At 36.5% G+C, this 15567-nt stretch overlaps 1 protein-coding gene across 1 annotated transcript in view; it reads left to right on the forward strand.

The window, feature by feature from the left end:
• The first annotated feature begins 1234 nt into the window (after positions 1-1234).
• LOC135074740 (monocarboxylate transporter 14-like) overlaps positions 1235-15567 on the forward strand; it is an 88753-nt gene continuing 74420 nt past the window's right edge. The window contains exon 1 of the mRNA XM_063969107.1: positions 1235-1605. The gene's annotated coding sequence lies outside the window, so the exon portion shown is untranslated. The remainder of the gene's footprint in view (positions 1606-15567) is intronic.

Below are 15567 nucleotides of genomic sequence, written 5' to 3' on the forward strand. Positions count from 1 at the left end.
TCATCATACCTGTCTTGAGGTTTTCTTTATTGGAGTCTTTTACATGAAGAGGAAACTCTGTCAAAACTTCATCTGGCAAGATGGGATTGCTCAATTCCAGTGTTGGAATAGCTGAGTTCTTCAGCCGAGTTCCTTTGGCATTGAAGGATTCAGGAGTGAAGTGCCCACCACAAACAAACTTAAGTTGGTGTAACTTTTCAATAGGTACATATGCTAAGTCTTCTATGCCAGCATTTTTAACCCACCTTCGACAACTGAAATAAGAAATACCTATTAGAAAAGAAAAAGAATAACAAACTGAAATTTATTCATCAACTAATTTCTTTTAGTATTGTTATGCAATTCATTTACAGAGTACGAAACAAAATACTGAAATTAAAAATTGGTTATGGTTATTTACTGTATGATTAAAAATATTAATCCCAGCCTTTAAGTTTACACAATCAGTAAAATTATCTTGTAATAAATGAGTGTTATTAGAAACTTACCGGTCAGAATCCAGAGGAAACCTACTCAAAAGTAAGGGTGATCCACCACGACTTCGCCTCTTATTACAAATAACGCACTTCTTGTTGTTTCTACTCTCCATTATCAGTAGAAGCCTAAAATGAAATAGGTATTAATTAAACAAAGCCTATAATTTCTCTCCAACCAGTGTCAATGCCCTGGTTCATGCATTTACCAGTTTTGAAAGTACATTTACATTTTCATCACATAAGGTTGTTTTTAATGAAAAATAGATTTGTAATAGATCTAATATTTCAAGTAAGTAGATAACATACCCATTAAACAGAAAAGTAAATAAGAGTTTAAACTTCTGTAGAAGTTGAAACACAGCTTATTTAAAAGAGTCTCTATCTCACAAAAAACATAACACTGAACAGCAAACTTTATCACGCCCGATACGGAGGAACTTAATCAACTCAACGTAAACGACAGAAAAGTTTATTTACAGTAATATTGCACCAAATCTGAGAAAATAACTTCACACGAATCAATTCGCCGGTTAAAAACTCAAACTCAATTGACAGACATTTTTTTTCATTTGTCAAACTAACAATACTACCAACATAAGGACACTAAACAATTATTTTTAGTATGGTGGTATTGATCCGCGGGTTCCCCTGCTATAGTGAAATCAATCCAAAATGCACTTTATTGCTAAGGGATAAGGTTGTATATCAATTGCTACATATAGAGACTAGTCTTTGTATGAGAAGTGTCTACCCACTGATTCGTAGGTTCTAGCCAATCAAGGCCGAGAATTATTATTTCGATTATTTTCGAACGAATGTGCGTGTTGAGTAATGTCTGCTCCTTTGACCCGCGAGAACAAATTCACGTAAAGTAGGGTAGAAATTAACTGATAAACTCGTTTTTATAATTAAAAGAAGTCACCTCAGACATTCTAGTGTATAAATAATCCAAGTTCTTCCAAATTTACCGAGAAATCGAACCGAAGTGCCTAAATTCTTGTAGAGACCTTTTGTTATTTTAATTATCAAGAGCCTTTCATTTGTTTTTGTTAGTGTTTTGTGTCTTCAAACGCGTCTTGCGATGGTCCGAGCTGTTTTCTAGCATCGTCCGGTCGAGTACAGTATTTTGGTAAGTGATAATTTTTACTTTCTTACCTCTTTACATAAACTTTTTGTCTAAAACAAGAACTACTTAGTGTAACATGGACTTGCCTACATAACTTAATTACCATAAATTCACGCAGCGACTTTCAAGAGAGTACTATCACCCGAACATGAAATGGAAATTGTAGGGAGGTTATTTTTTTGTTCTCATCATTTATTTTGTATTACTTAAAATCTGCTGATAATTACCTGTAGATCATTACAATCCCATGATTAAATTGTAGGTAGGTAACTAGGGCGAAGTGTACAAAGAAATAAATAACTTTGTCACAGAAGTTTTCCAACTTCTCCATCATTACATCATTAAAATCCTGATTACAAGCCTTTTGAATGTCTAATTGGGCTCTATCTATAAAAAAATAGTTAAACAATTATTGTGAACTCTGTTAGGTTTACTTGAACTGTGAGATTGTAAAGTAATGGTTAGTAGTCAGGTTCGGTTTGATATTTACCTAACTATGTTGGATAATAAACTGATGGAGCCCACAAAGTTGTGGCTTAAACCTATTTTACAATAAAACCTTAAATGGGTACGTACTATTTACTCATTTGACTAATTCCAATAGTATTTTAAGTGGTCCAGTTAAAATTTTATATTGTAAAACATTCTTAACTAAATAGGTAATGGCTGTAGGAGTCTTTGGATTGATTTTAATACAAATGTCACCACTATATTTTTATTTGCGATTGAATTAATTCTTCTTCAGCAAAAACTAATAGCTAACTAGGATTCTAATAAGAAATATTAGTTAGAGGGTAGGGGCAAATTTGATTCAAACAGTCAGAGGTGGAATTGTGTAAAGCAATCGTTATCATTTGATAGTTCATAACATATGATTATTCTGTCAAACACTTTGTATAACTGACTTTATCGTACGTTATGAACTGTCAAATGATTACGATTGCTTTACACAATTCCACCTCAGGAGCCATGAAAAATTCTACTTCTAGACAGAATATTTTTTTCCAAACCATTTAAAAAATTATTAAAACAATGAGATTTTGACAATCAATGAGACGTGTGAAGTCTACAAGTAGGTCGTCATTCGTCACCTAGTCATTGTTTCGTAAATCAATAAGAAATTATGTAAAATTAATACTGTACCACCTTACTAAAGTTTGTTCAAATGGCATTTCTCATTACTTTATTTATACTCCAATCAGAAGCAAATCAGTCTTTGTATTAAAAATTGACATCTAGACAAAAGTTTTTAAAACACAAATGGAACATAATTTTCTTTCATTATAGTAAATTCAAAATGCAAAAGGCAAATAATAAATGTAACTTAATATTTACACTAATCATCATAAATTATTTATGCTAAAATCTCTGCTTTTAACTTGATTCCCTTGTCACCTAACTGGACTAATATTCCCAGTCCCACTCAATGGGAATACTGCTAATGATACCGGGAATCTTCCCGACCTAGGGGTAATGGCACATCCCTAACTGTGACCATTACTTTATTCACTTTGCAAAGTTAATGAAGCTGGGCTTTGATACTTTGCGGTTGGCGAAACACAAGAAATTTACTTACGACATCACTTTAGTGAATCTTCTTTGTGGGTAGTTTATTTAATTTACAGCTGCAATGTTTAAAACAAGGTGCAAATGCAAAATATCGTCTATGTACACCTACCCACATTTTTTAAAATTAGAAATTACACAACTTTTTTTAGGTTGAGTAGAATGCCAGAATTTGTGTTTCTTGATTAACTACCTATTACTGCACCTACTAAATTATTAATTTATTTAATGCTACCTTGTTATGAAATAAATTCTCGATTACCCTCCATTAAATTTCTGGCTACTACCATTCTATCGTGGTTTTGTGGTCCTACCCTCCACGCCCGCTCTTAAATTCGTCAATGTCAGTAGGCCAATGATATTATAGTATAAAAACAAAAGCAGATATTATGTTATAAGCGCTCGCGCTGTGAATACTCAAATACGTCCCAATTGGGACGTCTTGTGTTTAGTCTTCGTGTGGCCTGCGTCGTGCGCAATCGCGTGCGTACCACACCGTAAGTTCCTGTGTTCTTACCAAAATAAATAAAAAATGCCATCGTGTGTGTTTCGAAAGTGTACCAATTATGACTCTAAAGTAAACAAAATACAATGGATCTCTTACCACATGTGATTATGCAAAATTATTTAGTATTTATATTTTCAATTATTTATGCAAACAATCAAGACGCCATGCGCCATGTTCAAGTTAAGAAAGAGAAAGCGATCTTGTTTTGACGTTAGAGCGATAAGGATGCGTGCGCTGCGACAGATTAGTAAGTGCAGAATCGTTAAAACTATAGCTATCTCTTTCATTTGCGTGCTATTTCGTATCTTTTGTTTCACTTATCAGTTACATTTGTCAATGTGTGCAATTTGGAATAGCTCGGCACGGATTATAATCGTAATTTCTATGAAGGTAACATATCTATAGTTCTATAATATCATTGCAGTAGGCCATATTTGTTTACATATATAGAAATTTCTAAAGAATCAGACTTTAGGTCTCCGCTCGAGAACCTTTCTTCTACATAATATTGACTGCCGTTTCTTGGCAATACTTGTCCCTTGTCCTAATGGATACAGGTAGTGCCGAGGGTAGAACAAGAGAAGCCAAATAGACTAAGGGCTATAATATTTCACCGGGACATCATGGCGGCGCAACCAGTCGCCGGCTACTAACAAAATGTATGCAGCTCTATAGAGAGTTACTCACCTGGTGTCCGTTTGGTTGCGCAAAGCTGTATACATTTTGTTGGTAGCCGGCGACTGGTTGCGCCGCCATGGTGTCCCGGTGAAATATAGCCCTAACTCTCTATAGAGCTGCATACATTTTGTTGGTAGCCGGCGACTGGTTGCGCCGCCATGGTGTCCCGGTGAAATATAGCCCTAAGAGCTGGTGAACGCCAGACCTATATGGGACCATACGCTGACAAACTTTCAGCTTTTATAAAATGACGTAGGTCTGGCGTTCACTAGCTCTTAGTCTCAAAGTTAGCACGCTATCACAAAAAGCGAAAGAATTTCAAATCACTGACGTGGAAGTTTACACCAAATAGGTGTTTCCTCGATCGTTTGTTCCCATTATAGCCTAAGGCCGACATTGGCAACTATCTTGCAAATACCTTTCATATTATTAGCTACGATTTGTAAATTATGATTAACTTTGACGGGAAAATAATTACTGAAGATATATCGAGTTTTGTAAGGAAATGCGTAAACTATACCATAAAGTAGTGCCAACTGGCGAATGTCAATGTCCGAAGGTCGTGGAATATCGAAAATAGCCTCGAAGGCAATGTTTGCTAAATAAATACAGAATTCTATGACTATAAGCTATTTATAAATGTATCCTAATTAGTAACGTAGTAACGCGGAGAAAATTTAATTGGCAAATGTAGTGTCAAGGTCGCACATGTTATTTGCCTGCTAAAAAATAAATTATTTGGCTGTAGTTAATTTGAATTTGAAGGAAGGTCCTTCCTTGACGAGAGGGTCCTTTCTAAAACACGAAATTCGTAAGGCATCTGTATCCTGTCCAGGGCCAAAAATCAAGGTTTGAATATCAACTAATTAGAACATTGTTGCTAATTTGTTGGTGCGATAACGTGAAACACGAAAGTCTAGGTATTTACAACTTTGTATCTACAAATTATTCTACATACTAGTACTTTAAACAAATGGAGCAAAGCATGATGCGGGTAGAAGATAAATACCCGAAAATACAAGCAATAGACTGTACAAATAACAAGGCATACCATTAGAATATTTCTTGATTGGTTCCCTTTTAGAACAATTGCAGAGGTCAGCAGTTCAACAAGGAATTTTTAACAATCAAAGAGTCTCGTGCCAAGTTATTTACTTTTATGGGCTCGCGATAAAACTGCGACAAATACCCCCACCCCTAAAAGGGGAAAACGGTTTCGGGGCTGCTAGGGTCTCAGTAAATTGCTTTTACATATTTAGGTATTGCTTAAGTTTCAGTTTGCGAAGGTTTCTTTTAGTGGGGCACCTGGCACCTCTCACGAGCTGTGTGAAAGTAGAGCAAAATGGGTAGTTATCCGTTTATGTTACGTTTGAATCTTTAAAAAATCGGCTACATTCTAGACTTAGTTGACCCTAAAAAAATCTCAATTCTATTAACCGATTGAGTCCCAGACGGCATTAATTAATGTCATAACAATTGATTTATCTATTGTGTCTAGATTCGCGGAGCTTGAAGGATTAAGAGGTGGTGTCAAATGCAAGAGGTTTCCCACCAGTCTCCAATAATTGACTTAAATCCAATTAGTACGTCGCTCTTGATTTTAGTTAAGAGAACTTTCGCTAACTTCGCCACTTCGATCGCCACTTTTCCGGTACTCATTGATTTAGTCCAACTAAGTTAAAGAATTCTTCAGTGGTGATAGTGTTCAAAGAACAGAATCATTCACACACTTATCAGACAGATTAGGATGTCCGAAATGAAACCAGGAAAACAACACAATCAGATTTTGTATACTGATGATGATCAACTCAAGCGCTTTGGATCTAGAAACGTCTTTATGTGTCTTTATACTCTTTAAACAGATCGATAATGGACTAATCTAGAAGCTTCCAGTGCTCAAAAATCTAGTATCATCTCGTCATCGCATCTTCTTAGTTCGTGAAGTTCAAGTGCATTTCAAAGGCGTACCTCGACCTTGCTCGGTCAATGTATCCCAGTACTTTAACCACACCGTCACAGTTCACAGTCAATTGCCTTCGAGAGCTTGCTCGCTTCACTTGAGATTCGCTCATTTGACGACAAATCTGCTGCTTAAGTAATCTCTTTGCGCATCTTGATGAAAATTTAGTGAAGGTCACAAAGGGGCAACATAATTATGTTAATAACGTTTGTCGTCAAAAAACATTGTTAACAGCAGTGTTCTGTTCCGGCAGTTAGACCTAAGATAGCCAGTTCCTTTATGGTTGAGGAATATTGGTGAAGCACACTTCCACCTTCGGCTTGATCCTCACTTTCCATTAGGTGAGTGAGATGCAGGCCAAGAGCTTCTTCGTTGCGGATAAAATAAAGAAAACAAATATCAGCTTCATTATTCAGTTTCTCTGCAAACTTATTGTGGTAGTGCATTTACTATCCTTAATTTAGATAATAACTAACCCACGACTAATGCAGCCAGTCGGTCGTTAGCGATTTTCTGCACCGTCGCACTCAAATGATCGTGAGTTTGCATCGACTGCGTCGCATAGACTGGTTTTCAGTTGATTACACTTATCATTATGTTTTTGTTCAACAACTTTTTTCATTCTTAATAAAGTTTCATTTGGTCCTCGCTTTGCCTTTTGTTCAGACAATGAGTTTTTCGTCTAGATCAGGGGTTCCGTAACTTTTTTGAGACGCGCGCCCCCTTTCGACCATAAAAGAAATCCGCGCCGCCTATCCTGCAGGCCAGAATATTTATTGGTCGTATCGAGCAGTCTGGATCTGGAATGTATTCTCTCAGCGGTCGCAGGTTTTTAAATACTTAACTACACAGATAGCCCGCGCCCCCCTTTAAAGGTCTTAGCGCCTCGCCTGGGTGCGCGTCCCCCACTTTGGGAACCCCTCTAGATACTGCTTGCAAATTCAGCCACCGAAATAGCCATTTCCAGATACTCATTGCAGGATAATAAATGGCTTTCCACCAAGATTGCATGTCAAGCTAGAGCCACCCACAAACCCCTCTGGTATAAGTAATCTTGACTTCGGCCGACCTGTGTCCGAAGTTTGAAGGGGACACTATCGTGCCTTCAATAGCTCTATCAAGGGACGTCAGTTGTCGGGCTAATTCTATAGCGGCTGTTGTAGTTTGCAGAGAAATTATCTCAAGCCGTCTTGAAGACGTTGGATGCTATACTTCTTCGTTCCTGAACCAGCGATAATGATGTAATTAGTTCAGTTTATTTTCTATGTTCCTACAACGAGTGAGTAGGACGGACGTCTCCATCCAAAAGGTTTTATGCAATGCAGATTTTTATCGTACTAAAAATTACTAATTTTGTTAACTGTCGAAAATCCAACATAGTCTGGCTTAATCCAAGATACTAATAAATTTATATTTCACCATACATATCTCGTGTAGATTTTGATTCAGCATCGATACCGTAAAAAAGAAAGACAGCGCCCATATTCGCGAATCGAAAATATTGAATATCGGATCAGCTTTCTCCTTGGCAATATCGTGTCTTTCCTTAACCGTGACAAATAATTAGTAAGTTGTCGTGCTCGTGCTACCTTTAAATCGAAATCACGTGTCTGCAGTAGCTGGCGTGACTTGCAGAAGGTAGCTTAGTACACGTGTATCGGACTATCGGTGTACTATTTTTACTGGCTAACTAACACCTGGAAAATTACTTTGTGGTGTACTTTGTGAAGTAATGACATGTTTTTGTATTGAATGCAAATACAAAGGTAGATTTAGGCCTGCAAATTGCGCTCAAAATTTAATATGAACTTTAATTTCAACTTGTAATTGGTTGATTCATAATATTTAGGCAAATCAGCGGTTTGAATCTGAACTTCTGTACTGGAGTCTTAAACTACTGGCTTTAATATGGTATTGATTTAAACATTGATTCTAGATCAACCTGGTTTTATTTTGAGTCATTATAACCTTTGGCATGCTAATTTTACTGTTGTTTCGAACTTTAGAGTATTGGAATATATTCCCCAAAACATTTCCACGGGTTATTGACTGTTCGGCACCAATTCTTACAACAACTGACACCTAATTTCAATCAGGAAATTGTTCCGTTGGTATCATGTCTGTAAACTTCAGCCTTTCGCGTGAATACTGTCGACAGCTCATCAAGCTAACACTGAGTTCTTATGTTATTGTGATAGGTGCTATTTTCCAACAAATATGTGCTGTACAAACAATACTTTGAAACATCGATCGACGTCAAACATTCTTTCGAAAACACCCTTTGTGATCGCGTCAATTCACTTTAGGAGACCTTTTCAATTGATGATACATGACTGTCTTGGATAAACATTTTTCGTTAGGTTTTTGTTATAAAAGAAGGCTCGATAGCTCAAATAGTCGATATGGTAAGCGATCCTAACCGCCCATTGAAATCCACACCACAGATCCAGAATGTGTTGCCTTTTTATGGAAGTCTTAGGTTACTTAATGAGAGTGCCATTTCATTTTGTTTTTGTTGGTATGGATGGAAGAACTCGTCATCTTGGATCAAACCAAATAATAGAAAATGCATAAAAAGCAACAAATCTCTTGTAAAATCAGGGGATTGAATTCATGTTTGCAAAGAGCAATGTTTTCCAAGCCTTCGAACAATTTCAGGGCTTAAAAAGTTTATGATATATCTTTAGAAACTAATAAATGTTGAAGCCTAAATCTATATGACTCTTTTCTCTACTGTATCTTTCTTGCCTGAATAACTTTTCAGCAAGGTAAGATGAAAAAATATTTTTTAAGATCACGTTACCCAAAAGCTTATTTCTGCCTACTCTATCTTTTAATTAGTATCATATTGGAATATCTTGCTAATCTCTAAATTCTTTAATCCATAAAAGATTTTTGGTTTAAATATAAATGAAATTAAAAGAAAATCCGCCTTTCTGCAAAGAGGGGATGGATGTACCCTCGAGTTAAAGTTGCTGTCGAAGTTGTATGCACGTGGGTTGTGAAACTAGTTGGCTAGATATTGGTGAATCTAAAGCTAAAGTCACACCTACAGTTAATTAGAGGTTATAGTATTTCTCCTATTGAATTTTTAAATGATACGTATGCTCGTTTGCCTCCTGTCACATAAAAAAAATCTTTGTGGTTTTTGTCTATTTGTTGAATTTCCAAATGCTTCGTCAAATGCATTTCGCTTTTAAATGAAGAAAAGTTGAAACTTTTATCTTTTCATTTTTTGACAGAATTACTGGAATGATTGGATATCAAGTCCGCTCTCACTTTGAAATGTGAGATTTCTATAACGACCTCAATTCAGCAATAGTCAAGCAGCCTCCAGCTTTTTTCGAGACACTTACAGGATCTTTCATTGTCATTAAGCGTGTGTCCTTAGCCTAAAGGCAGTGTCCGGGATACCAGGATAGGCCGGATCGATGCGCAAACCGCAGTGCGGTGCCGGCCCATGCTCAGCGATTAGCGTCTGCCGTCTGCCCCATCTGCTCCCCTGGGGCGCGACGCAAAACGATTCCTCACCCTGAGACACGACATAAAAGAATGGGGGCAGCTAAAACGTCTTGCTTCCGTAGTGGCGCCACGTTAATGGGACTAGATTTAACTTGGCTGTAAATGCTGTAATATATACTTGACAAGTAGTGCATGGGATATGGGCAGTTGGCCTCTGTTTGGACTCAGTCCCCAATTCCAAACTATATGTATATCGAATTAGGATTTGACAACTGTTACTATTACCAGGCCTGTTCATCTCCGCGAGTTCACATCGAAAACAAAACACGCACGATAGCCCACCTACAGGAGGCGATTCGACAAGGCGTCACATACGAGATACGAGCGAGCATTGACACACGCACGCGTACTCTTGTATTATGGAAAAAAATAAAAAAATACTGTGTAAAAAATACTGTGCAGTATTTAACTGCCTAAATAATAATAAAAACATACAATATACTTTTTTTAAGTTGCCTGAAGACACTGAGAGGTAAATAAGTGGTTATTGTTATTCATGATAATTCATGCAAATTCATGTATTTCTTCCGACATTTTCCGCGATTTGGCACTTCACGTCACACATTAGTTTGCCGAAGTTCGCCGAGCCAGCTATTGTCAATTATTATAGGTGTCAAACAGGATAGGGTCTTTGCGCTGGTTTTCGTCCAACTATCGGAGTTGCCAACTTTGTGATCTTAAAATACCCTTACATAAATGTATCATATTATTTTATGTCGTTCGAGTGCTCATAAAGGCAGTCAACTAAAGTCCATACTGCAACGCACACACAATACGCACCGTAACGTAAACGCCTTGCCTCGCCGATGACAGTGCGCGAAGGGCAATGACAGCTCGCAAAACACTGACGTATATCAATGTCTCATGGACTTGGCGTAACTTTAAAATAAACGTACTCGGTACATTACGCACACATTTACACGCATTATAAATACATACACGATTTAAGAAAACAACATGGCCGCAATATAGGCAATCAGCGGACAGGTATTTGTGTGTGTGTGTGCGTGTAGTTGTCAGCTGATTGCCTATAAATATGTTGTTTTCTTAAATCTTGTATGTAGGTACCTACTCGGCACAAGTCAGGTAGTTAGTGACGTCACATGAAAATGTTGCCAGAATGAGTACTGACCAAACATTATCTATTTCTTTTTTTTATACATCACCAGGGGTAAGTTAGAAAGAGATAAACAGCTGTTTGTCATTAATTTGTCGAATTTTTGTATAGATCTATATTTCCTCTCCACTATTACCTCCATGCCACAAAAGGCGATACGTTGTTGATCCCTTCCCGAGTTGATTTGCCTGCTATATGACCTGAGCTTTGCTTTAAAAAATGACCCTTAGTCATCTAACATTTAATATTGTATGAAGAAGTTTAGTAAACACTTAAAATTGTGTTTATAATGCTATCAATTAGACATACGTGCCAAAAACTTTTCCTGTCAGCACGTTTTTTTTTCTAGCGCGATGATTTCTGCAATGTACCGGTGACCGGTGTATGGCCGCGCATTTACGTAATTTTTTGGAACTCACTACTTTTTAAATTACATTTTCATTTAGGTAGAACTGTTGCTTAGGCATTATAGATTGCAACAAAACTAGCGCGGGATGGCTACTGCCTTCTGTGAATACAATACTTTGTATTCAAATTTTACGCATGTGTTTATGGCAGCTCAGTGAAATGGACGAAAACCGAAGTTAGATAGAAAACCAGCACAATGACCCTACTTTCAAAAATTAATATTGCGATTTTATAAATCACTTAAACAACTTTATATTAATTTGCGGGTACGCCGGGACAGCTCGTAAAACAAATTCATTATTTACATATTACTAATTTATCAACTTTGTTCATTGTTAGTTCATTAGTTGTTCGTGTTTCGTTTGGGTTAGACCAAGAGCCGAATGCAAAAAATAAATGTTACTTAATTAAAATAAATAAATAAATTCTTTATTGTATAACTTATTTGACAGTTTAAACTCTAGGCTAATCTTATGCTACAAAAGGTAAAATTATACATGTGCCTGAACTAGGAAATTTATTCCTGTATCTCAGGCGAAATAAAGGCTTAACTATACTTTAATTAACTATCATTAGCAAAATACATATTAATATTATACATAAATAATCCACTTACATACAAATTATATTTATACTAAAAATTTAAATCTATACACATTAAGCAAAATCTAAGAATTAAAATCATTTATTATTAATTATATTAATCCTACAAAAAACGGACGGACGTGTGCAAGTCTAATAGCCATATACTTGGTTAACTCATTTTAAAAAGTGCACAAAAACGTTCTATGTTCAGACAGACTATATGACGAATCTATAAGGGTTCCGTTTTTGCCATTTGGCTACGGAACCCTAAATACCGTATCAAAATCTGTTGCATAGTTTTAAAGATCTAAGCATACATAGGGACAGACAGACAGGAAAGCGACTTTTTTTTATAATTATTACGTAGTGATGATGGGCATATAGACCAAATAAAGACATTTTGATTTAAGGGGGGGACATCGTAAGAGCCATTCACATTTTTATCAGAAAGTTAATAAATTAATATATTTAGGTTTTTGAAATCTAAAACAGCCAGGAAATCAAAGAGACAAACATGATACCTTTGTGATTTTATAGGAATTTTATTGTAAAACACGGTCATATTAAACTTTTATAAAAAAATCCAGAGATAAATGTTTTTTTTTCGAGAAAATGTTTTTCTAATCGTGTTTTCGAAAATATCATCCCATCACACATACGTTCTGTAATACATAATATTGAAAACAGTGCGAAATATCGTCAATTGCAGTTTTCACATACTAAGGGTCCATAATGAAATTAGTATAATGTTTGTTTATGTAATAAAATTTGGTTTGAAATACCTACTGAATTGAATTTTTATTTCTTACTAGCTTTTTGGCTTCGCCCACGTGAAATAAATTGTCACAGTTATGTGTGTTATAAAATATTTAGGTGCTAGCTCTTACACTATAACGGGTGTAAAAAAACCTATCCCGAAGCCGAAGGCTACTTATTCTCCACATCATGAGGATCATTTTTTTCTTTGGGACCATACCTGGGAAACTTGTGGTTTAGGAGATATTGAAGGTCAAAGTCAGAATATTTTTTTCAACATTTTTACAATATCAATTTCAATTCGTTATTTAGAAACTTTTTTTCTAAGAAACCTTATTAAAATTTTGAGTATTTTCGTCACAATTAGGCTTTTGTCTTTACAATAAGAAATGTATAGCAGCGCGCGCACACACGCTCAGGCGCTGCCCCCACGCCCCGCAACCCGCGCTCGCCCGTGAGTCATTCAACTCTACTGTGAGTTCAACGACTACGACTGGACCTGGACTGAGCTTAATCCAAATCTACCCAATTTGTAAAAATGAAATGAGTACTTAAATTAGTCACTTACACCTTATCATCTTACCACTTTAGTTTTTGTTATAAAAACTAATAAATTACCCTTTAATTAATAAAAACCCTTTACACGAATTTGTTTCTTTCCGCAAAATAAAAAATCTTACAGAACCTTGGTTATTATTAAAAAAAATTAACTAAACCATACTTTTACGCATAAGTGCATAACCATCATTCTATCACAATGTAGTATCACAGGTCCTAGTACCTACGCAAGTGTGATAAGCGTAAGTAGCACAGTGTCATTAAAAAGTACCGTAAACAGATGAATAATGAATGGTCTTTTGAATCAGGCTCGTCATTCTTTACATTCATAACTCTCTACTTCAATAACTGAAGTCTTTACGATAGTAATGAAATTAATAAAGTAAAACTCAAATTATTGCTTACACCACACCACTCTGAACGCCTAGAATAAACACCCTAGCAATGTTGCGTCTATCGTTGATTGAGGCATTCACTTTCGAGTTAGGAGTTATGATTGTGTGTTTTGTAAACTAAAATGATTTCAGCAACTAAATAAAAAAGTCTCTTTTTTCACTCCTTCCATACTCCTTAAATAATCGTCATGCACGCGATTCTAAATAAACGTAATTTTAATCGTTAATCACAGGTAGTAAGCAGGTGTGATAAACTTGTATCATTAAAAAGTACTGTAAACAGATGACAAATGCTCTTTACACACAGGTTCATTATTGCTTACATTTCTAGCTCTCTACCTTAATAACTTTAACGTCTTTACAATAGTAATTAATAAAATAAAACTTGACTTACTTAATACTGCAATCTAAACGCCTAGAAATAAATCACCGACAAACTCTTGTTCCTTAACTTTCGATAGGAGATAAAAGATAAGATGTTGTTTATAACTCGATTGATTTTAGAAACTAAACAAAATTTCATATCTTTTAGCACTTCTTTCATACCAATTACTTTTCTTCATACCTAATTTACAAAAAATAATTCATCGTCTTGTTTGGGATTATTTTAAATGAACGTAACTTTATTACACGAAATAACTATCAAAATGTATTGATATTCTTATTGTTTTATTAATAACGATTGCGTATCTACAATTCATTCTTTGAGTAGGTATTTTGGAAGCTTGCTAAGAGCATTAATTATTATTAAGTATGCTAGGACGGATCTTTAGTTAACAAAGATTAAACAAAGTATTTTTCCCGTCGCTTTTACATTCTCATTCGTTGATAGACTTGCATGTACTAAACTAACGAAATTAAAGTTTTGTTATGTTAAAAATTACGTTTTGTAGTTGAAAATGAAGAATAAAACAAAGCGTAGCGCTCGACGTCATTCGATAGACGCGTAGACGTATTGCTTGACTGTGATTGGTCAGTCTCGCCGCGCGGGGCAGCGCCTTTGTTGCTAGGTCGCTCGCGCCTCGCGTTGCTCGGGCCTCGGCGCTCGCGCGGCCAGTTCGGTTTCTTCGGTCGTCGAATGCGCTTGCGACTTTTGATTGTTTTCTCGTGCGGATAGTTAGTGTGTGAACGTGTAATAGTGAGTGTGGTATTAGTGAATGAGTGTTAGAAAGATGCCTAACCATACGTACAGTGCTCGTGAGTACGTAAACATGGTTTACTGTTATGGGAGGGCACGTGGAAACGCATCTGAAGCCCTGCGGGCTGCAGGTATCGGGCTGAACATCCTACAGCGCACCACCGTACTGATGCACGTATTTTTGTTCTGGTTGTACAACGTCTGTTGGACAATCAGCCGATTGTGCCTCCGTCCGCCTCGTCTAGGCGTGTATTGTGTCGTATTTGAGAAACTTAAATACCGGTCTGTACGTGAAGGAATACTGGAGCGCGTACATCAAAACACGCTTTACCGGGCACGCGTTTGCTTGCACGTGGAAGGCCGTTCAGTTCGAGCCACAACTTGTCCGGTTGGAGCGGCCGATTCCAGACGACGTCGAAGGGGATTAGTCGGTAAGTACTTAGTTCTAATCCTAAACAAATGCTAAAGGAATGAGTTTTTTAAATGTAGGAAGTGAATAATCTGGTAATTTTGTGTACAAAATACTTCTGCGGTCGCGGTAGGTAGTGGCGGGAAAGCGCGTACGCTCCAATACACTCACACACACATAGGCACGGTCATTGCGTTGCGTGGTGCGCTGTACATTGCGGGCTGCGGAATATTGTATTTTTTTTAATCATAAAAATAAAAAATATTTCCCACCAATAATATTTTGTAATATTACTTGGTTGGGTGTACAGAATGCGTAGTTTCAGTCTTCGTGATAGGTTTTTTTACACCCTGTATAACTGGCGG

This window comes from Ostrinia nubilalis, chromosome 9, assembly GCF_963855985.1.
Source record: "Ostrinia nubilalis chromosome 9, ilOstNubi1.1, whole genome shotgun sequence".
NCBI classification, from domain to species: domain Eukaryota; kingdom Metazoa; phylum Arthropoda; class Insecta; order Lepidoptera; family Crambidae; genus Ostrinia; species Ostrinia nubilalis.